Here is a 24,702-nt window from a genome sequence, read left to right on the forward strand (position 1 = left end):
AGAGTGATGTGTGTGTAATTTATATCTTTAAATTTTGTATTGTACACTAAAAAGACCAACGAAAAAAAAAGTTTGTCAACTCAAAATATTACCAATATTTAGGGTTTTTTCAATTTTTTGTAGACATACACTAGATCAAAGCACCCTGGGAGTTATTTATAAAAATATATTATTACAGAAATAAAGGCCATAATTTAGAGGAGAATAATAATGTAACATTTATATGTAAAATTTTTGTGAATTTTCATTTCTATTTTATTTTTAAAAAATAATTTTGAAATTACGTAAAAATTCAGTCACAAATATAAAAATTAAAAAAATAAATAATTTTATAAATTTTTTACGCCCATGAGGCTTTGACATACATGGAAGTTATATAAAACATGAGTATATAAACAACATTAAATTTTAAAAATACAATATAAAGCAATAAAAGATAGAGCAGTGTTTAGAAGTAAAGATGATATAAAAAAAAAATGAGTATATAAACAGCATAAATTTAAAAAAATACAAAATTAATAAATTAAATATAGGATCAGTGTTAAGAAGTATCGTTGGTATTAAAATAAAAAATATATAAAGATGAGTGTATAAACAACATAATTTTTTTAAAATACAAAATAAAGATATAAAATATAGAACTGTGTTTAGAAGTTTAGTTGGTATTAAAATATATTGATACCATTTTTTTACACTTGTAAGTATATGAAAAGGCATTTATTTTTTTTGTTTGAATTCTTTACAAGTTATTTACAATTTGCTTTTTAATTCAATTACTTTTCTTGCATCCATTTTTTTTTTCTTTTTACTATGTAAAGTTTTACTTTTTATTTTGCATGGCAGTATGCTTCTTATTGTTTCTACATGTATACAAAAAAGCGTTGTTTATCTTTTAAATTTTTACGCACTATGTTTGTAGTTACCTGTATATTTTTTGTAAATGCCCCTTGGGCGTATTGTAAAATTAAATAAATAAATTTAAAAAAATATATAGACGAAAATGAGCATTTTCTACTACTCTTTCTGTACACATTCAATCGGGGAATAAAGCTGCTAAAGCCACTCGCGATATTTGCGCAGTGTACGGTGAAGATGCTATGAATTATCATTGACTTTATTTTTTATAAAAAATTCCAAATTTGTTGGTGTTAATTTTCTGTCCGTTTTTTTCCAAATGAAGAGAACAAGAAGATACAAGAAAAAAATACACGAATGTTAAATGTTACACAGTGTGTAAAGTGGCCATTTAAACCAGCCAATGACAGGTCATAAGCCCTGTAGATGCCTAGACTTCTATATTCTCTTATCTAACATGTTCGTAATCTGTGTTGTGATATGTTAAAATGCAGAAAGTTAAAAAAAATAATCGATCAAGAACAACAAAATACGAAACTATTTAAGACAGGAAATAGATTGAAAGGTTTCACTGTAGCTTCCGTCCATGTTAAGTGCACATCCTTCGTTAAAGGCTCTGAAAGGAAGAATGCATTAGAAAAGCCTCTATCCACTTCCGGGGAAGTCAAAAGACAGGAAACACCGCTATTTTTCAGGCTTTCAGGCCGTATGGGGACTCGTTAGCTCAAACCTCAAATGAAATACTGAAAAATGAACCCATTTTCGAACGAATCGAACAGTTAACTACTTTATTTTTTTATAAAAACGACGACATAGGACTATTTAACAAAAATCAAACTGACGCATTAACTAACAAAGTGGTATACAATGACCTAACTATGTCGACTAAATGGACAAACACAAACATACTTACACTTAATGAAGAAAATATAGTATTATAAATTTTAAATCTTTAAAAAAATTATATAAAATAGACGCTTACATGAGCAAAGAACAACTAATTAAAATTGAGCATGTAAAAAAATTAAGACTAACAATAGAAAGACAATTGACATGGACAACCGATATCAATAATGTAATTAGCAAAATAGCAATATTATCAAGTCTTTTTTCAAAAATCGAAAACTTTGTTCCAAAAATATATTATGTTTGAAGCCTATGTCAAATCTAAAATATGTTATATGCAACAACTATGGGGAACAGAAAACCGAAAAACAGAAAAAAGGGCCTAATAGCCAGCATTCGTACTTCACTAAACAGAGGTACTCGGGACCAATCACTATCGTCTGGAATAATCAAATTATATGTCTGACCAAAGAACCCGGTTCTGCCAAATAGGGCAAGCGACTAGTTTAGCAAGGGATTACAGTATTATATGACCGTCCAGGATGAGATCCAAGGCGTAGCCTAGTACCAAAGAGTTCCAGATAAAGAAAGCAAGCTTGTTCGCCAGGAGAGCTCTGAGTGGGTGTCTTAACCAATAAGTACCAAGAAGATAGGTAAGCAGAAAGAAAAAAGAAAGAAAAAAGACGACCCGGATTACTCTGACTTCTGGAGCTAGAAACCCGCCTTATAAAAGCCAAAATTGGGGGGATGAGAATTTTAGGGGTCTCGCGGGGCATGAGGTAAGCACGAGTGGCAGGAGGGCATCGCATTGGAATGCGGTAGAACATGCAAACCTATACCATACGTTTTTTTTTTCATATATATATTCGGACCCCTGTATTTAGTAGCCTTACGTGTCATGTACAAGTCTAAGGTACTCGGAAAAAATCGTTGTTGTTTGTCTTGGAAATGGGATGTTTGATCACTGATTTTGGTTTATTACCTTTATGAGTCCAATCACCATTGTTGCAAAGTTCAAGAACAATGGCGCGTGATAACTACTTCTAACTACAGTGTGGATATCTGTTAAGGATAATCCATCTTTCCTGCATTCTGCTTCAAGATTATGGCGTTGTTAACTGAAAAATAGGCACTGAAATAACAGATTTCGATACTCTGTGAAGAAATATCATCGCATGGAAAATAGTCATCATTCCTTAATTTAAACCTATATAGGTAACTTCTCATAGCTCCTAGTCCGGTAAAAATTTGGGTCGTTTCAAAGGTATTTTGGTTATGACGACGGAAGTTTGCTGCATCAGCCAACATTGAGAAAAACATTTTAGTGATTTTACCTGTGGAAAAAGCGCGGTAATGATCCATCCAACGCTGCTGCGTATTTTGTTTTATACAGCGTTTAACAAAGCTAAGTGGAAATTCTGGGAAGAAAGTTGCCGTTCTTTTACAAGTTGCGGCTCTTGCTCGTTCATCCGCTCTCTCATTTCCTACTATACCAGCATGTCCTCTAATCCACCATATTTGAATAATCATCACTCTGATTTTTAGATGCTTAATTTTACTCTGAATATCTACAATTAATGGATTTACCGACCGAGTATCAGTTATAGCTTGAACGCCCGAACGACAATCTGATAATATTTTTGCAATAACCCACCTCTCTGGTGGTTTTTTTAATAACCATTCGAGAGCTTCTCGTATTGCGAGCAATTCAGCCTTAAAAACTGAGAAAAAATTGTCTAATTTAAATGTTCTGCCTGGTTATTCTTTATCACTCTCAAAAGGAACGAATGCCGCTCCCACTTTGCCGTCGAGTATACCATATGTTAGAGGAGTTGTTAATACGTGCAAAAAAAGACTGCAAAAATGCAAGAAGATCTCGACAGACTTTTTCAGTATTGTAATCAAAATTTACTGGAATTAAATATTAGTAAATGTCATTCATTTTGTATTTCGCGCAAACAAACGACGATCAGCTTTCCTTACTCTTTTAATAATACCCCGATCTCTATAACAGATAGTCAAATTCGCGACTTAGGTGTTATTATTGATACGAAACTAATGTTTAATATTCATATTGAATCAGTCCTAAAAAAAACATATAAAATGGTCGGACTTATTATGCGAGTATCAAAACCTTTTAAACATGCAGAGATATATGAAAAACTCTACAAAACATTTGTTCGTCCCCAGGTAGAATACTGTACTCCTATTTGGTCACCTTACTATAATGAAGGTATTAATAGACTAGAAAGGGTCCAACAAAATTTTTCTAAGCAGGTCGACTACCGGTTAAATATTAACTTTTCTAATCATGCTGAAAGTATGCAGTACCATGGAATAAACTCTCTTAAAAATCGAAGAATAATGTTGGACCAGTTATTTTTATTCAAATTAATAAATAATAAAATTGATTCTCCTAACCTACTAGAAAGACTTTCATTCCGTGTGCCATCTAGACCGACAAGACAAAATCTTTTGTTTTACACTGAAAACGCGTCAACAAACTATTTTAAACAATCTACAATACCTAGAATATGCGACCAATATAACAATATATTTACCGAGGCTGATATTTTTTGTGACAATGTATGTAAATTTAGGTCAAAAATTATAGAAATTTTGAGAGAAGCAGACATTTAACTTTATTATTATTATTATTATATAAATATTTTTTCATTTCGTTTCTTTTACATTTATTATATTGAACATAATTTAAATTATTGTATTTAGTGTAAACAATTTTTTTGGTGTGTGCATGAGTTTCTTACACTAATATACAAAGAAATTGGCAATATATGTGTACATACTGTTTGTTTACCTAATAAAATAAATAAATAAATACGTAACTATCTTTTAAGAAAAGGATAACAATATGCAAAATAAAATGGGTGGGGAAAAAGCGGGTGCTAAGTAGCTTATTGCAACAATTTCTACATTTTTAACTTCAAAATGGCAAAAACTAGGCACCCATGTTTTATCCTCTAAGATCCAGATTTTAGAGAACCTTTTTAGAAGAAATATTTTTTAATCCCTTATCATTTTCGAAACCCTCTCTGATCCCAAAAATAGTATTTTTGTTCCATAATTGGGAGGTGACACTAATCCGTAGTTTAATGGCTACCCAATTTAGGTTCGGGTCATCATTATATCGGGTAAGGGTTTGGTTCCTTCCCGGTCCCGGGAATTAACATATTGCTTCCCAATCTACATTCCAGTAAACGGTAGTGAGCATTAAAGAGATTGTCACAAATTGGTTGAGGATTATAGCGGTGGTATGAGAAAAGGATATAAGTGGCCCTTAATTACTAATTCAGCATTCCTTTGATAAAATAATTAGATAATTAATTTAAATTATTAAATTGATAACAAATACTAGTATTTTGAAATACTAGTGGGCCTCTGTGGGTGAAGATGAAAAACATGTCGTTTTCAGGCAATTAATTTTTTTTGAATTTTTTTATTTATTTTATTTGTTTATTTGTTTAAATTTAATGTTGTGCACACAGTGCTATGTTAATATAAATCTAGACAATATTACGAACAAAAAATAAACCTAAGACAGCACCAATTACGTACACAACACAATATATGAAACAACTATCTAACAGTACAACAAGATGTAAGAAGAATTTGTGCTTTGTGTGAATTTACTAGTGATTGTGTTTTTATTGTTGTGAGTATGAAATGTAGTGCGTGGAGTGAGGTGTATGGAGTGACGTGTATAAGATGTGGTGTTTATGTAGTGTGTATTCTGGTAGTACCTAGTTTAGTATTAATTGTTTCTGTTTATTTTCAAACAGGCTAAATGATACTAATATTACAGTAACTTTAAACTTTGAAGTAGGGCACACATAAGCAAATTCCCCTATGTGCTCCAATAATAACAATAATAACATTAGTAATACTAAACATTAAAATCTATAAGACTCAGCTTCCGTTTGTAGCAGAGAGCTGAGTCGTTAAAGATGTCTAAATCGTACATCTTCTCAATTTTAGAAAAGTTACTAACTGCTCTTCCTAAGAGCGAATTTTGAGCTGCTCTGGTGTTGCATTTGTTGTAGCTCAGTAATACAGTATGTCGAGTGCGACGAATAGGAGTATTAAAGTTTATTTCAGACAGCAAATCGGCACAATCAATCCGATGTATTATATACGCTTAGAGGGTTTTTACATGGCAGGTACTATAAAACAATTCAAGCGTCTCGTTATAAAAGTAAAAGTAATAAATATGTAACATTAGGATTTTTCTGGTGTTGTGGGTTGGAGCTCCTACCCCAGTTGGAGATTGACAGAAAACACCATTATTATATTTGGATAATTTATAGAGCGCCATTTTTGTAAAAATCACCTCAAGGGCACGGTACAATAAATAAATATTCCAGCACGTCTTGGAGCTACAGAGCGCACGAACAGTAAGAAATTTAGCTCCCACTTATTTATTTGACAATGAAGATTAGTTTAAGTGATATTTTAAAAATCGAAATAAAAAAAACTAATTTACAAAAATTGGAGTTAGATTACAAGTCTTGCAGCTACTGAACGCGTGAACGGTTGGAATTCTTGACCCCATTTACAAAATGTAGGTGTTTGATAGTTAATAACATTTATCTTTTGAAGCCAGATTGCCATCTTAGATAGAGATTAGATTAGAACTAGATTTAGCAAAATGTAAACTTTAGCCTTCCACACAAGATCAGGGCCTCAATTATGAACGCTGTCTTCATCTGTCTATATCGAGACGGTATACTTAACTTCTATACTAACTGTATCTACCTCGGTATGTTCTACCTATTTGTCATATCTACATCATATGATCGAAACGAACCAAATAATGACCCCAAAAATTAGTCCGCGTTCTTTACTTCATTGACATTTAAAATAGTTCTCATTTATATTCTAAATAGGCTTCTTTGATAAAAAGTGCCCACTTCAAAATTATTATAAACTCCAATAAATCCCAATTCTGGCAAAAATTTGCTCGCATGAACATGATTTTTAAAAGACTTTTGACACTTGCCATAACGACATGCTTAAAGATTGACTGTATTTATCTACCGAGTGACTACAAAGCCGGCTCCTTTAACGTCTCGATACGTTCACACCGGAAGATAGTAAAACAGACGAAAAAAACATAACTAATTATTTTTTTGTAGTGGCAACTTTCTTACGCCTAGATACTCTTATATTATATTAAAAGGGCTGAATCTAGTGGCAATTTTTTGCATCTAGCCACTCGTTTCGGAAACTAACAGTTATGTTGGAATTTGAAAATTGACTTATTTATCTCTTATATTTTGAATAGGCTTTTAAGAAAAAAAGTACCAACCTCAAAACGATTAGAAATTTAGGTTGATTGTAATTTAAGGAAAAATTGCTCCGTGGAAGAAATTTTTCATCACTTTTAATGCGTTGATAAACGTATCGAGACGTTCTAGACCCGTCTATACAAACCGATGCACTTAAACATAACTTGATGGTGGGGGATCGGTTGCAGATATCTGTAATCGGTCGAGAGAATTGTTTCTTCAACTATGACGTCACACTGAAGCTATGTCATTTTAGTGCGTAGATATGTGTACCGTGACGTACACTTCCCCTTGTTTCATATCGATGTACCTACCCACAACTTGAAGGTGGGGGGTCGGTAGTGTATCTTCGTAATCACTAAAGAGAATTTATTTTCCATTATACCGTCAAGGTGAAGGTATGACGTCTTATTTTCCCATCATAATCGAGGCCCTGATCTTGTCTTGAATTAGTATTTTTTTTTTTTGTCCAAACTTAATTTTCTTAAATATTTTATTTCAATTGTACCTGTACAAATAATGAAGAAATGTATCTACCGTATGGTCAATATTTGCCTAGAAAACCTACTCTGTACTATCTATTACTTAACTATACCTAGGTATAATGAAATATTTACAAGGAAATGAAACGGTGAAGTCATTGCTATTTAAATTTTGATCAAAAGCCATCTCACCTGATTCTGCTAGAAGTATTTCCTGTGAGTGCGGTTGATGATGATACTCATTTCCGGCGGCGTACCCGTTCGCATCAGCCAATAGGAGCACGGCACAATACAACACAAAAACCGCGCGGGGATTCACGGCGAACCGGCGCGAAAACACAGGAAACCTCGCCAAGCCACCACTCTCCCGCGCCGCCATTTTGACACTTAATTGAAAATTTGAATTTCAAATTAAGATTAGAACTCCCATTTCAAACGCACTAATTAACGCACTTTTTATCACTTTAACAACACTCGAGTAGTATTTATTTAACTATTTTATACTTTAGGTAATGTTTTTTCGCGAATCCAAATATCCGTTCGCCTCGTACAACCTGAAAATAAATTAAATTGCAATAAATATGGAAAGGACACTACAATACAGTATACCTAAAATACTTAAAATGTTACCAAACAATATTAAAAATACTGAGTTAAATACAGGAGTGAGACGTTTGCTCAAATTATGGTTAATAGAAAAAAGATTTTTGTATTAGTGATAGTTTTTATTTTTGATAATGTAATATTTTTCAAGTAAAATTATTTTTAATGTAGGTTAAGTGTGAATAATCGATGCAATTTATAAGAACCTGCTGACGAGTTGTATGTATGCAACTCAGCAGGACTTTAATTTAAGACTATTTTGTAAATATTTTTGAAAAAAAAAATAAAAATTTAAAAGATGCAATTCTTTTTGCAAAACATTATTCTTTATGAAGTTATGAGTATTGTAATTGAACGTTGTAATGCAGAAAGCAGCCAGCCAAAGAAAATAAAAAAACTGAGATAATAGCACCTGTATAAAACAAGTGAAGAATCAAATCTACACAACAGTTGGAATGTGTTTTTGACTTCGACAAATGATCAACAATGAGTACATTAGTTTTTTCTTTATTACAAACAAGAATCTAATTATGTATTTGATTAGTTTTACTGTTTTTCAAAGTACCGTCAGATTTTTCGAGTGCTGTGGGTGTTTTTTGCAAATTAAGAAATGCCGTTTTTGTGATCTACTCTATTTTCAGAAGGTGACTATTGCATTTTTTTGTATGAAAGCGGTCTGGCTGTTCTTTGCAGAACATAGAATTGACCTTACTGCACCCGATATCACTAATATCTATTTTTTTCAAAATTGTGGACTAGCTGCTTTCTGCGTAACTACGTTCAATTGTAGGTGAGTTATGATAGGTAAATACAATACATTTATTTAGTCGTTATTATTTTAAAATATGCATATTTTATTTTTAATTATGGAGAGGCCTTTATCGAGCAAAAAAGTAAACAAGGCTGAAGAAGGACGTATAATAGGTGCGAAGGTTTTCACGGTCACTGTTATCAATATTATGTATCTTTTTTGGGTGATACTGTGTTTGTTGGATTTGATCCGACGTTTCGGCTACCATTGCAGGAGCCATCTTCAGGGAAAACTGTGTGTTTTATAGAGAAATGTATGTACAAAACTAGAAATGTGCCTACTGCTGACTGTGAGACGGTACAAATTACTAGTACATAAACACATACATTTCTCTATAAAACACACAGTTTTCCCTGAAGATGGCTCCTGCAACGGTAGCCGAAACGTCGGATCAAATCTAACATACACGGTATCACCCAAAAAAGATACATAATATTGAGGACGTATAATGTTCTCGAAATTTGTACAACATCTCAAACCAGGAGTAATAAACTGAATCTTTTTTACCTTCTAAAAAAGTTATTAATTTATGGATTTTATTTTTTTGCATGCGTGTACATTTTGCTTCATATCTGGCTACACTGATGATTAAACGTCAAATAAATATGAACATATGAAATCAAACATGATGATTTTCATTAAGAACATTATTGCGATCTTAAGCATTATTCGAAACATTTAATTAGGTATAACCTAATTGTTTTAATAAATCTCATATAAATTCCGTTGTTGAAAAAGCTTACCAAATGCTGGGCTTCATTTTAAAAATGTCCAAACCTTTTAAAAAACCAAATACATTAAAAACATTATACAACACCTTTGTACGCAGTAATTTGGAGTTTGCATCATTTGTGTGGAGTCCACAATACATAACAAACATCGAAAGGATTGAAAATGTTCAACGAAATTTTTTGAAATACCTAGATTATAAAAACAATAAAACGCTTTGTACTTACAGCCAATCTGCCAAACAAAATGGATTTTTTACCCTTGAAAATAGACGCACTGCATCAGAATTATGCTATTTACATAAATTATTAAATAATAAAGTAGACTCTTTTAACCTACTCTCTAAAATTAATCTCAATGTCCCCTTTCGCGTGACAAGAAATAAGTATTTATTCCATCTACCAGTCTGTAGCACTAACTATGCACAACACTCTTTCCTCTATCGTTCTTGCTCTAACTATAATGTTTTTTTTCATCTATTGATATATTTTACATACCTTTTAATTTGTTTAAAAATATATCAAGACTTATTATTTCTGGCTGCGATACGATCCCACTTACTATTTAATGATGCACACTTCAACACTTACTCCCACACTAATACACATAAACACACATCTACACTTACTCTCATACGAATAAACATAAACACATCCTTTTGTTGTAAAACAATTTAATAATATGTATGATTTTTATTTAGAAACTTTGCTGGTCTGTCTTTAAACTGTTTTTTTTTAATGTTATTATATCATTGTCGACTGTTTGTTTCTTTAAAATAAATAAATTAATAGGATAGGTAAAAGAATAATATCTGCGTGACCGGGAAGAACGTGTATGGTGATTACATTAAGATAAAATACACACAAGTTTGTACGTAGAAGTCACATGAAACGTTACATTTTGTATTTAATTATTGTTTGAAAATACAGGAGCATAAATTGTGTTTATTTTACTTAGGGGCCGATTGTGAGTCCGCCCTTCGGCGGTTACGTCAACATGCCCGATACACAAACTCCGCATTTTGAAGGTAATTCGCAATAAGCCTCCGGCTAGACGGAATCATATTTATTTATTTAATCCATATTTATTGGAGATTTTTTTATTATTTGTTTCCAGAAATGTTTACGGGAGTTTTTATGGAATTCGGTGGTTAGAGCAACGTGGTGAAGGATGATTTTTAAACAACATTTTTTTCTAAATTAAAAATATTTTTTGAGAAAGGAAAATGAAAGACTAGGCATTAACAGGGCTAACAACCTGTCATTTGCTGGTTTAAGTGGACACTACGCAATGTGTAACATTAATTATTCTGCTTATGGTTAAACATCCACATTTCCTTAACAACCTTTTCAAATATTTTTTTTAATGGCGTAAAATTTAAGTAGATAGGCCGTACGTAAAAACTTTGACGAAAAGGTATTTAAACATTGCTTTTTTGTCTTCAACCAAACGAAGTTCGGTATTTTCTCCATGGATTAAGGCATTAGAGCAGTGTTTTTTTTACATCATCATCATTCACAAATAATTGAAATGTCACTATCTAAATATTTGAGTTGTTCCTTTTTCTTTCCTTTCCATCTCCTCTCCTCTCTTCATAGTACAGTGTTAATTAGTTTTTTTTTTATTCATTTTTTTTTTAGTTATTTTTTTTTAAAGTTCTTATAAAATTTTAAGATTCCGTATAATTTCTTAGAATATGTCCATGTACCAGGAGCTAGCCGTGTATAGACGCGATTACGCGCAGCTTACCATTATATTCGACTAACCATAATAATGTTTTACTGTAACTTTATTTACAGAAAAACAAATAAATCATTACTATTTATTTAAAATCATTTCTTCCGTTTTATTATTATACTAATATAAATATTAATATTAATAAAGCGCGCCCAGCACCTGCGGTGAGCCAAAAAACTGGCCGATTATTGCAGCTTATTTTTTCATACAAATAAGTTTACTATATTTTGAATGTATTAACCCCAGTGCGGGTTTTTTTCTCCTAGATTAAACTTGCAGATTACACAAATTATTTGAAGATTCTTGATTTGGAAAACAGTATTCAAACATTATTTCTTAATGGCTATTTTTCTTTGAGATGGTACATTTGACATACGACCATAATTACTTGCATGTGTCATATTGCAGGACATATGGCGCTCGACGCGGCCGTTTTTAGAATTATTAATTTCTAGAACAATTCGGCCAGTTGACATTTTAATTGAATACCTAATATCAACTGAATTCAAAGTGCTATTTTTTTAATTTTTTTAATGAGTTATGTATTAAAGTAATGGATAATATATCTATATAATATAATTTATCACGAAGTTACGCCGTTTGAGTTGATTTCATGGATGAGAGTTGTTTGATCACACAGAACCACAGAAAAATATCAATTTATAGTATTTATTACTTGCATTATATTATGAGCCTTCTATGCCGGTACAAATATGTGATATTTTTTTATGGCTTACCTATAAATAAAATTACCATTCGCCACTGATACATACAAGCATATAATTAAGAACAGTCCAGAAACCGCATACGCACATTAAACACAAGGCGACTCAACTACTCATAAATGTGTAGTTTTACTTTTGACCCATTAGTTTCTTTGTAGACGTCGCTCAGTACGCAACTCATTATTTGAATTCAATTATGCCGCGTTGTGTCCTTTTAAAGTGTAGAAATACTGCTAGGATCTTAAAGAAACACGATGGGATCACATTTCATGTGTAATTAGGGTGTGAGTGTGTTAAGTTGCAAATGCATTACTTAAAATTGAATTATTTTTCCGGATTTCATGGATTTGAGTTGTTGTATCACACAGAACCACAGGAAAATATAAATTTATAGTATATATTACTCACATTATATTATGTACCTCCTATTTAGGTAAAAATAGACGAAAATTTTTTATAGCTTACCTATAACTAAAATCACATTCGCACTGCCATGTACTTGTAATTTTCTCAAACTGAACGGGAAGGTAGGAAGTAATTGCCTTAAGGCAATATGCCCGCCAATAATAATAAAAAAATCCCTTTCCGCACTTAAGGGTGCATAGGGCACTGCATTGGTACACCAATTGCACCGTATTTGATTATTTTTGTTACATGAAGGTAAGACGATCAGTCTTAGGCTTCAGGTACCAGTTCAGGGACTATGAAACATTCTGGTGTGAAAACACCCTTTTAAATCAATATTTCATGTCAACCATGTCGGGAATCGAACCCAAGACCTCTCGCATGGTAGGCAAACGCGTTGACCATTACACCACGAGGCCGACAACACACCATATATATTATCTACTATGGAATTGCCGGGTTCAGCTCGCTGTTAATAAAATCGACAGAGCGAGACATTTTTGAAGGCCGAACAATAATTGTAGGTGTTTTGTAAAATGTTTGCATCATGGCTTACATATGATGTAGGTATAATATGCGATTAGTATTATCTACGTTAACACAATCATTTACGGGATGTTGACTAGCGATATAATTACAAACTGCATTATATTTCACACATAAAGTTCTGATTATCGTAGGCAACTGATATGGCTCAAAATTAGACAGCGGAAAGACTATCACTCCCTCTCACTTCTGTTCAATGTTCTTCATGGTCCTAACGCTCCTATATACCTGCATGAAAAATTTCAACGCTTATCAGTTCATGGTTTACCTCTTCGTTCTAATTCTCAAGACACTCTCTTAATACCCATCCACAATTCCTCTCTCTTCTCTAACTCATATAGTGTCCATGCGGCTTGACTGTGGAATCATCTCCCATCCACCATCAAAGATGTTACTACAGTATTTATTCATTTATTTATTATATATACGGCCTAAGCCAATTAAAACAGTTACATGAAGAAACATAATTTCCAAAAACTGAACAAAAAGAACATAAAACTATTTAGCAAAGACAAACAAGGGCAGAACAATAATTGTATACAATATATTTAAAAAAACGAAGGACCCAAAACTTTGAGCTAAACCATGCCAATCCAACTTCATCCCACACTGTTTAGTCGCGAAGAGATCTACGAAAAGCTGGAAGATATATCCCAAAAAATTCCATGTCGTGTGATGAATAGACTAATCTACACATTCTGGACATTAGGGCATAAAAACCAAAGTTGCTCTTAGAAGATTTTATAAATAGCAGATTTTGACTTCTGGTGACACGGTTGGGAACATGAAAAGAAATTGATCGCAACAGAGATGGGACATCACTTAAAGCATTAAGTATTTTGAAAATGCATATAAGGTCCATCTCAGTTCTACGTCTCTCCAATGAAGACAGATTAATAATCAGATTATTATCTCTGTTTAAATCACGTCTGAAGAAACATTTCCTTTCTTTTCCTTAATCTCTCCTCCTTTCCTTTTTCCTCTTGCCTCTTTTTTCCTTTTTTCCATTGAGTATTAGTTTTGATTTAAGGTAATTTATAAACAAATACGTTTATTTCTATTTTTATATATCTTTAGCTTTTAATATTTATTTTCTATTGAATATGTTATGTAACTTAAATTATGAAAATAAAACTTAAATTTTATTGGTTGGTTTGAAAAAATTGCCATTTGGCAATAATACCAATGTACAAATAACATTATGTACAAAAAGTTAAATAAATAAATAAATAAAATAAATAATGTAAACAAAAGACCTTATGGGCCTGCCACACACTCGACGAGTGGCATGGGAAGTAGCGAGGAAAGGAGGCAGAGACGTGTGGCAACATTACTCGTCATGCCGCACGTCATGCTCCTCGTCGTGCCGATTATAAATTAAATGAACGCAATTGAAAGATTGATATCAATATTTTTATCATATTATGTAAATGTTATCAACTATCAAATATCTCAATTTCGTAAATGGGGTCTAAAATTTTAACCGTCCATGCGCTCAGTAGCTGCAAGACTTGTAGTTATCTAACTTCTATTTTTATAAATTTGCTTTTATTTCGTTTTTTTTTAATATAACTTAAACCCTGAACTTCATTGTCAAATATTCTTTTTTTAAATAAAAATGTAAATAGGGGCTAGATTTCTTATTGTCCATGCGCTCTGTAGCTGCAAGACGTGCTGGGATATTTATTTACTGTACAGCGACCTTGAGGTGATTTTCACAAAAATGGCGCTGTATAAATTATTAAAACATTATTATAATCAATTATTGTATTTAGTCCAAATTAGATATTATGTACGTAAACATTATTATTTTAGTGTTTCATAAAAAGAAATATAAAGTAAAAAAAGTGCAGAAATTGAAAGGAATGTAAGGAAATAATCTGATTGGGATCCATAAAAAAAGGAATGTTTATAAAAATTCAAAATTTTTTTTTTTTATTCACAAAAAAAGAACGTCTATCCAATTGTGTTGTATATTTGTTACTTTTGTTAAAAATTTGTTTTAATCTTCTTTATTAGTGTTTTTTTTTGTTCTTTTTTCGTTTCTTTTCTTGAATTAATTTATAAGTAAAAAATATTTCTCTTTATCATTTTTTTTACATCATTATATATTTTTATACATAAACATATACTATTTACCTAAATATTAGTTTTCAATAAAAATACATATATTTTTTTTTTTTTAATGTTATTCAAAATTGTCTTCTTAGTGTTTATTTAACTGGTTCAAAGTATTTCTAATACCAAATTATCTTTTTTTATCGATCGAACCAGCATGAACACGATCACAATACTAGAGAAAAGAACAAAATTAGACTTCCATTTAGGAAAAAGGCAAAGTCACAAAATTCAATTTTATTTAAAGCAATTAAAAAGTATTACGAAATGGAAAAAAATATTTATGAAGAAAAAAACATATCAAAATTTAAAATAATGGTCAAGACATATGTGATAAACAATTTATAAATTAAATATATTTGAAATGTTATTATTAGAACACACATAACAATATGTATGATATGTGTGCCCTACTTTAAGATTTAAATAAATAAAAAAGAGATTAAACCTTTATTTATGCGAGTGAGATTCATTTCATTGATTTATTTTACCTACATATTAGGCAACGCCTGAAAATTATTTTTTTTTAAATTTCTATACTTCTTCATGGACCAGGTGTAATAAATGTTGTAGTCTCTATCTGCATATTAAGTACTTTTTGTATCTTCTCATATGTAAAAAAAAAGTGTATTGTTAAGTGTCATCGGTATGAGTAACCCCCAGTGAGGACATATTATTTTATTATTTATTATGTGAAAAAATAAATAAATAAAAAATACACTATTTTTACAACGCACCATCTTTGAAAAAGTTCAAAAGATTTGTTCTATAGGAACAATACACTTCACTAAATATATCAGATACGTGGGAATAACTATTGCCGAGTTCGTGAAGTCTGTTTAATACGGCATTACAAGTGTACGCTGTCCGTGAATTGTTGCTACAAAACGGTGGCACCTGCCTGGTCATTCTTCCAGGCACCCTGAAGTTGATGAGAGAAAATAGTTCAGGGCAATCCTTTATTGAATTTACAATTTTGAATAAAATTAAAAGGTCGTTAATTTTTCTTCTATCGTTAAGTTTTAACAAATTTAATGTTTTTAGTAAAAAATAAATATTGTCTATTGTATTAACTTTTGATATACAGAGTGTTCTTTGAACCCTGTCACATCCGAAACCACAATGATCAGTATGGGTAAGAAGACATATTAGCATATTTAAAAAAATATTTAGAACAAAGAAAATTTTTCAAAATAAAATATTTGAAAAAACAAATGGTTGCTTACTTCGGCAGGGGAGAAGTGAGGGAAGCGCGGCGCAGTATCAGACTCCCCCACAGAAGTAAGCAACCATTTGCTATTTTGGTATTTTATTTTTTAAATTTTATTCGTTCTAAAAAAATATTTTAATGTGCCAATATGTCTTTTTGCTCGTACTGACCATCGTGGTTTCGGATGTGACAGGGTTTAATGAACACCCTATATTTGGACACCTTAAAATCGATGGGTTCTAACTGCAATATTAATGAGTTGAAAATTAGTTCGAAAAGAAATTACGTGTTTTGGTGTCGACGTAAATATGTACACAAGCTCGCAGTGTCTATACCATGTGTCATGTAAATACATTGAAATGTTTGCCGAGCTAAGACAACACGTCAATAGGCATTGAAAGTCAGCATGTAAAAAATCCTAACACGAAAGTACTACATAATAGAGAATAAATAATATTAGAAATTAGACTAATTTTTCTTCCTTGTAATATTTACCCAAAACATACAAAAAACATTGTTTACGTGCTTTTAAATCGGTGTTTTTAACGTATGAGAATTTTGAAAGGCCCTTCTCCTTACTCGGAATCGTACTAGAGGTCTTGTGGTCGGTTTTCAGATTTGCAAATTGCAAAAACAAATTTTGGCGTTAATCACTTTAAAAAATATACATTCTTTGCTTATTTATTTATTTATTATATATACAGCTATAGAATTAAGAATAATCCAGAAACCGCATACGCGCAACAAACAGAAGGCGACTAAACTACTCTTAAAGGAGTAGTTTTACGTTTTGGCTTTTGGCCCATTAGTTTCTTTGTAGACGTCGTTCAGTTTTTTATAAAACTCCATAGTTAATGACTCGAATAAAAATATCAATTAAAACGCCTTGGTCAAAATATTTATTTTTTCAAATATACATATGTTTATTTATTCATTTATTATATATACGGCCTAAGCCAATAACAACAGTTACATGAAGAAACATAAATGCAAGAAACTGAACAAAAAGAACATAGAATTATTTAGCAAAGACAAACAAGGGCAAAACAATAATTGTATACAATATATTCAAAAAACGAAAGACCTAAAACTTTGAGCTAAACCATGCCAATCCAACTTCATCCCACACTGTTTAGTCGCGAAGAGATCTACGAGAAGCCGGAAGATCTATCCCAAAAAATACCAAGTCGTGTGATGAATTGACTAATCTACACATTCTGGATATTGGGGCATAAAAACCAAAGTTGCTCTTAGAAGATTTTATAAATAGCAGATTTTGACTTCTGGTGACACGGTTGGGAACATGAAAAGAAATTGATTGCAACAGAGATGGGACATCACTTAAAGCATTAAGTATTTTGAAAATGCATATAAGGTCCATCTCAGTTCTACGTCTCTCCAATGAAGACAGATTAAGAGATTGCTCTATTTCAAAATAGGAATAATTACCCCTTTGTAATCTAAGCAACCATGCCATTTTTCTTAGAAAACGGTGTTGGGTAGACTCGATATGGTCGATATAAGTCCTGTAGAATGGAGACTAAATAGGAGAAGCGTTTTCTAGATGGGGTCGAACTAGTGAGCAATAAAGAGTTTTGATGGTATTAATATAGGTTATTAATTTCTTATAATTTACGGAAATATTTCAATTTTTGTGACCATTTCCAACAAGTTGTAAATAACTCACTTTTAGAAAATGGAAATCAAGTTGGGGTAAATTTAATCGAGATAATTATTTAAATTCAGCGAGTACTCTCAGGTAAAATCCTGCAAAAGGAAATCGACTGGAGATTAGTCGGTCTCATGATGTACTGATTATTGCGTTTGCCAGGCATTAAATAATTGTAAAACAATAAATATTGATCTACCGTATTGTATTTTATCGTGCCGTGTAGATTTTTGCCGTGGTGTGAAATGGGCCAATCGTGCGATATCACGCAGTGGGCTCGTGGTTTGCACGTGCATAGCGGTCCGATCTTCGTGAATGTACGGTAGGTATAAAACTGTCTCGTGTTAAAAGCTCAGAGGTCCACAATAATATTAAATATAAAATATCATAAAAAAATAAATTAAAATGTTTTTTTTTTTTTTTTAATTAAGTATACATCAAAACTCTAGTCATGCGTAAATATAAATATTTTACATGGTTTATTTATAGATTTATTTTTCTCTTTTCACATATATTCAAAGACCAATCAGATTCCTAAACTATTTCTTCAATAGCAAGTTTAAACTTATTTTTATTTATTTGAAGGAATAACCCGCTAAGCCTCTATTTTGAGGCATGTCAGCAGGTGTTTTAGAGGGGATATGGAAGGAGGTAATAAAAAGTACACCACAACACCCAGACCAATTGAGAAAAAATCTTTCTTTGATTTTTTTCTTGCAACTGGCGGAAATCGAACCCGCGACGCCAGTTTCACAAATAGCCGTCTAACCAACTGCGCCACGGCACCTGTCAACTTGATTTGGCAAGGTAAAAAATGACAATACTACTGATCTGGTTCCCTAGGCTGTAATTTTGAAATAGGTGAATAAATAGCCCAGCAATATGAAATGCCACGTTATGCCTAGTAAATAATAATAAAATAAAATTATTTTTTATTTATTGAATAAATTATTTTGAATCGGGTTGTGGTCCTGTGGCTAGGGACTCACGGATCAGAGATTCGAGGTTCGAACCCCACTCTACCCCAACTTGGTAACCATTTTCTACTAGTGAGTTATTTACAACTCGTTGAAAATGGCCGCCAAAATTGAAATATTTGGGTAAATTATAAGAACGCTAATATTTCTTTATTAAAAAAAAAATATTTAAAAAAATGAAACGGTTTGTGTTCCCGTGGATAGCGTCGCGGACTCCGGGTCGGGAGGTCTGAGATTCGAATCCCGCCCTACCACAAATTGTATTACATTTTCTACTAGTCAGTTATTTACAACTCGTTGAAAATGGCCGCCAAAATTGAAATATTTGGGTAAATTATAAGAACGCTAATATTTCTTCATTAAAAAAAAAATATAAAAAAATGAAACGGTTTGTGTTCCCGTGGATAGCGTTGCGGACTCCGGATCGGGAGGTCTGAGATTCGAATCCCGCCCTACCACAAATTGTATTACATTTTCTAACACGGTTAGTTACGAATGTCACAATTTGAAATATTTAGATTAATTATAATAACGCGCAGACCACTTTTTTGAATGAATTAAAATGTTGAAAATTATTGCGGCCGTGAGTAAAAAGGGTCTGCATGTTCAAGACATTCGCTTAAATATACTGCGTTCTATTTTTTTTTTCTACCCTTAGAAGGAAAATAACGGTAATAATTGCAGAATAACCACCTGCTTTAATTGGGACGCTTAATTGCATTCAGTGAAGCGAGTTATTTAGGTTCGATGCCTGGCGTGTACAAAAATCATTAAATTTTAAATTAGCATGACTATCATTCTACGGTTCATTTGATAATTTTAATAGAATTCAAATTACGAGCAACTTCTAACTCTTTTTCATTTTAATTCTCTGATAAAACGCCGCGTTGTTTTCGATATAAAATTTCTGTATAAAATATTAAAATACAAAGTAGATACTAACCTCCTAAATAAAACACAAATAAATGAGGGACTGCCTTTGTTTTCAAATAATGCTACATACCACACACCTATAGCCCGCATGTGTCGGGAATATAATATACGAGTATACTGCCGAAACAATAAAATTGACATTTTTCATGATACTCTCTCAGCTTTTGCGAATAATCTCTTAGGAATAAATCTTATTCAATAAGTACACACGTACAATTTATTTTTTATTGCATTGTATCCTGTATAAAAAATATTTTAAAATATGTATTACAACTTAATGTACAAATCTATTTTGTGTAATTCTATAATTGAAGATATATATGCATGTAAAATTGTATCGACGAATGCTTTCGAATTGTATGTTTTCTAGTATGTATCTTTGTTGAATTACCTAATGAAATAAATAAAATAAAAATAAATAGAAATTCTAAATTAAAATATTGTATTTTAAATAAACTTAGAATAAATAATGTAAGTTGATCCAGAGAATGCGCATCTTAAACATATATTTTTTTAATATTTTACCGTTTTTGCTTGTACATATACCTTTGTAATTTTTCATACTATTGAAATAATATTTTTGCTTTTTCATACTTTTATAGCTTTATAATGTATATGTAATTTTAATTCGCTTTTGATATTTTTAAACCTGTAATGGGTACATATATATCAAGTCTTGTGTCTTATGTCGACTAGTGTGACATGACAGCCACACAAGAGTTAAAAATAATATATTAACATAAATGTAAATAATTAACCGTATTTCTAAAATTACTTCAATAAAAAAATTACAGCATCTACAATCTACAAAATTTAAATATTCCTACGTAGTAGATAATTTTATTACGTGTACTCGTATACATATTACAAGAATTCGGAGATTTAAATTTCTTAAATTCATTAATTAATTAACAAAATGCCAGGAAACAGTAAAGCTTCATTTTCTTATAATCACGAAGAAATTATTGAAAGGCTCCTTAATATGCGTTCGCCGACCTCTTGCGTTTTGATAAAATATAAAAAAATAAGAGAGGCTTCCTTTTCCTTTTTTACAACCTTCGGGGGTTTGGTCGTCCAAGTTAATAAAGAAAACATGGTCTTCTAAACTCCAAGTGTTCTGAGCGGTGGAAATTAATTAACAAAGTTAAATAAGACCGTTGTTAAGGGACGGTATCAAAACACGCACCCGGTAACTCCATTTAAACACAAAATAATAACATAAATGGCGGGTGTAGTGAAAACACGGCCACTGTTATCTTTTGATTAATTAAGATAAAATCATCATCATTTTCTGCAAACCCTTATTCACACAAAGTTTTGCATAGGGCACTGCATTTATCTGTTATATTTTTTTATTTATTTAACTTTTTGTACATAATGTTATTTGTACATTGTCGGGCTTATTGCCAAATGGCAATTTCTTCCATCCAACTAATGAAATAAAAGTATTATTTTTACAATTCGAGTTACAGAACATATTCAATAGAAAAAAAAAGATTAAAAAGCCAAAAATATATAAAAATAGAAATAAACGTATTTGTTTATAAATTACTCAAATCAAAACTATTACTCAATGGGAAAAAGGAAAAAAGAGAAAAGAGGAAAGGAGGAGAGATTAAGGAAGAGAAAGGAGATGTTTCTTCAGACGTGATTAAAACAGAGATAATGTAATTACATCTTTTATGGTAGGTGGGAGATGATTCCACAGTCGAGCCGCATGGACACTATATGAGTTAGAGAAGAAAGAGGAATTGTGAATGGGTATTAAGAGAGTGCCTTGAGATATATATGAAGGCAAGGTGATCAATCCTACGTTTCAGATTATTTTAAACGATTGTTGAAGGCATAAATTTGCCATAATTTAAGAAAAATGACGCAATATTTATGATTTTACAATGCTTGTATTTATTTTTAAAAACTAAACTTTACGATTTTGCTTACATAATTTATTCCGTCTGTTGATTTTTGTGAAGTCAACTTAACTTGAATGTTCAAACATAGGGAAAATGGTGAATAGGGAATATTACACGAGCCAATAAAAGGTCATAAAACATGTAATAGATAAGATGTATTTCTATATACCTCATCAAAATACTTCAGATACCAATATAATATTAAAATGTCTAAATTCCATACAAGTCATCATAGATCACATCATCAAAATAGCTTTGTATTCAAAGGTGTAAAAAATTATAATAATCTTCCTAATGAACTATTAAAAATAATATATCAATAAATAAATTTTAAGTTAATCTTAAGAATTTTTTTTTAACTCGTGTAAAAACAACATTAAATTAGTATGAATGTACTATAGTTTTATGTTTTTTCTTTATAAATCCTATGTTTTTATTTTTCTTTTCATGTACTCGTATTTAAAATTATATAAACTCTTATAAATAAACAACTAAAACAGTGTAAGTCACTCTCCAAGCACAAGAGTTAGTATCTTTTTTGGAGAGTTACAGTGATAAAATGTACTAGATGTGTAAAAGAAGATATGTGTAGAATTTTACAAAAACGTGAACTTTTTATGAATAAAAAAAAAAAAAAAAAATTGTTAGACAAGGACTTGAGAAATTCCGTCCATGTCCATGTAAACTAAAAACATCACATGAAGGTAAGTTGATCAGTCTTACGTTTCGGGTGGTAGTCTATGACATATTCCTGGGTAACACCGCGTTTTTTTAAAACAAAATAATATTTGCGTTCTAATGATTTACGATTAACTCGAGTATTTTTAATTTTCAGGGCCATTTCCAACGAGCTATAAATAACTCACCATTAGAAAATGAGAATCAAGTAGTAGAGTGGGGTTCGAACTTCGGACCTCTGATCCGCGAGTCCGCGACACTAGCCACGGGACCACAACCTGTTCAAGTCAGGAATCGAACATAAGACTTCTTGCATGATAGGCAACGCGCTGACCGTTAGACCAAGAGGCGGACCATGACAGATTATATACCCTCAAAATGCCTAGACTTCCGGTATTCCCTTCTACAAAAAATTTAACATGTTATAAAATATTTTATCTGTGTCCGGTAGGGTGAAGAATACAAGTAATTAAAAAATGTAATAGAGGGCATTGGCTGATTTAATTCACAATTCATTATGTAACATTCACCATTAAGTCTATGTTTTGAAAACCTATATTCCTTCAATTAATTGTGTGTGATTCTTAATTTGTATAATTTATATTCTAAAAATTATTTCTGATTATCTTTTTTGCGTTGTATTTTTTGGAATTTTATTATTTATTACCTTTTTTTCTAGATTGTTATTCTTTGTCTTTATAATTTGATCTAATTAATTTTACTATGTATTTTTATTGTTATTTATTGTGGCTTGACACGAGCATAGCCTAAAAGGCCTTAATAAGTTCATTAATATTTAAACTAGTGTAATTTTGAATTAATAAATTTTTAAAAATCACATAGGCAGAATGATATATGTTATGTGTGTAATGTGGCCACTTAAACCAGCTAATGACGGGTCTTGTTTACAAAAATTTGGACAAACACAAAATATTGTCGATAAAACCGGCTGGTTCAAAAAGAAGTTTAAAAATCGGAAAGCATTTTCAGATATTGGCTCAAATGTATCAATAAAGGCTTCAGCTCTTCAACTGTAAGATCAACAGATGGAAGAATCGAAGGGTTCAAACGTAGGCAGAATGATAAATGTACGTGTGTAAAGTGGCAACTTTGACCAGCCAAAAGCCCTGTACATGCCTAGACTTCTAATTTCCCGTCTACAAAATGTTTTTGATCTCCGTTGTGATATAATAATATTGATAACTTAAAAGTGGTTAAATCCAGTTCTTGTCTACAAAATTTAGACAAACTTTAAATATAGAATTGTTATTCTTAATGTGATTATCATATTTAATTATATTTTATTTTATGTATTTTTTGTAGTTAAAAATTATATAAGTCTTAATGCGGGCACAGTCGATAAAACCAAAATAAGTTAACGAATTTGTAAAATAATGTAATTTAAAATCAATAAATAAATTCAAAAAAATAAAATGGCGGAAAATATATACGTTTTATAAAAATAAAAATTAATTACGTACCTTAAATTTATTAATGTAGATTATAATCCATAGAGAACACAGAATTCACAACACTAATTATTTATAAATACCACAACACTATTATTTTACTTTAATTAATGGATGTACGGGGAAAACATTTATAAACTATTTTAAAACTTTTTACATCGATGTTTTATTTTTCAAAACAACTGCACGCATGTGAATTAAAGTTCTTTTGTCTGTATAATTCGTTTTGCTTAATTAATTCTAACACGAAAGCGGAAAAGGTACTGTCAAAATAAGCCGTTTTCGTAATTTTCGATTTACGTTTGAAAACCACCGGAGGATCGACACGCAACCTTCCACGAGAGAACGCGCCCGCTAACTGATTAAATCGGGGGTCGTTCTGTACAGAAGTTGAATAGCGCGTTGGTATTGGTCAGTTCTTGGGCTTTGGCAGTGACGTAGGAAAATCAAATTGCAAAGAAAAGTATTGTGGCAAATATTTCCAAATGTGAATTTAAAAATATGTACCTTATAGAAAAAGAGAGTTTTTGCTCTATTTTAAAAAAATAATCGTCTTTATTCAGAAAAATACACATGTTATTACACTATTAACATACTAAAACACCAAAAATATAAAGTATTAAAACATATTCGTCCCGATAAACTATTAAATAATAGTTTGTCATCGGTTACTAAGACATTTATTAGTCT

Source organism: Micrasema longulum, unplaced genomic scaffold (genome assembly GCF_059751315.1).
Source record: "Micrasema longulum isolate JH-2025_06_02 unplaced genomic scaffold, ASM5975131v1 h1tg001433l, whole genome shotgun sequence".
Taxonomy (NCBI): domain Eukaryota; kingdom Metazoa; phylum Arthropoda; class Insecta; order Trichoptera; family Brachycentridae; genus Micrasema; species Micrasema longulum.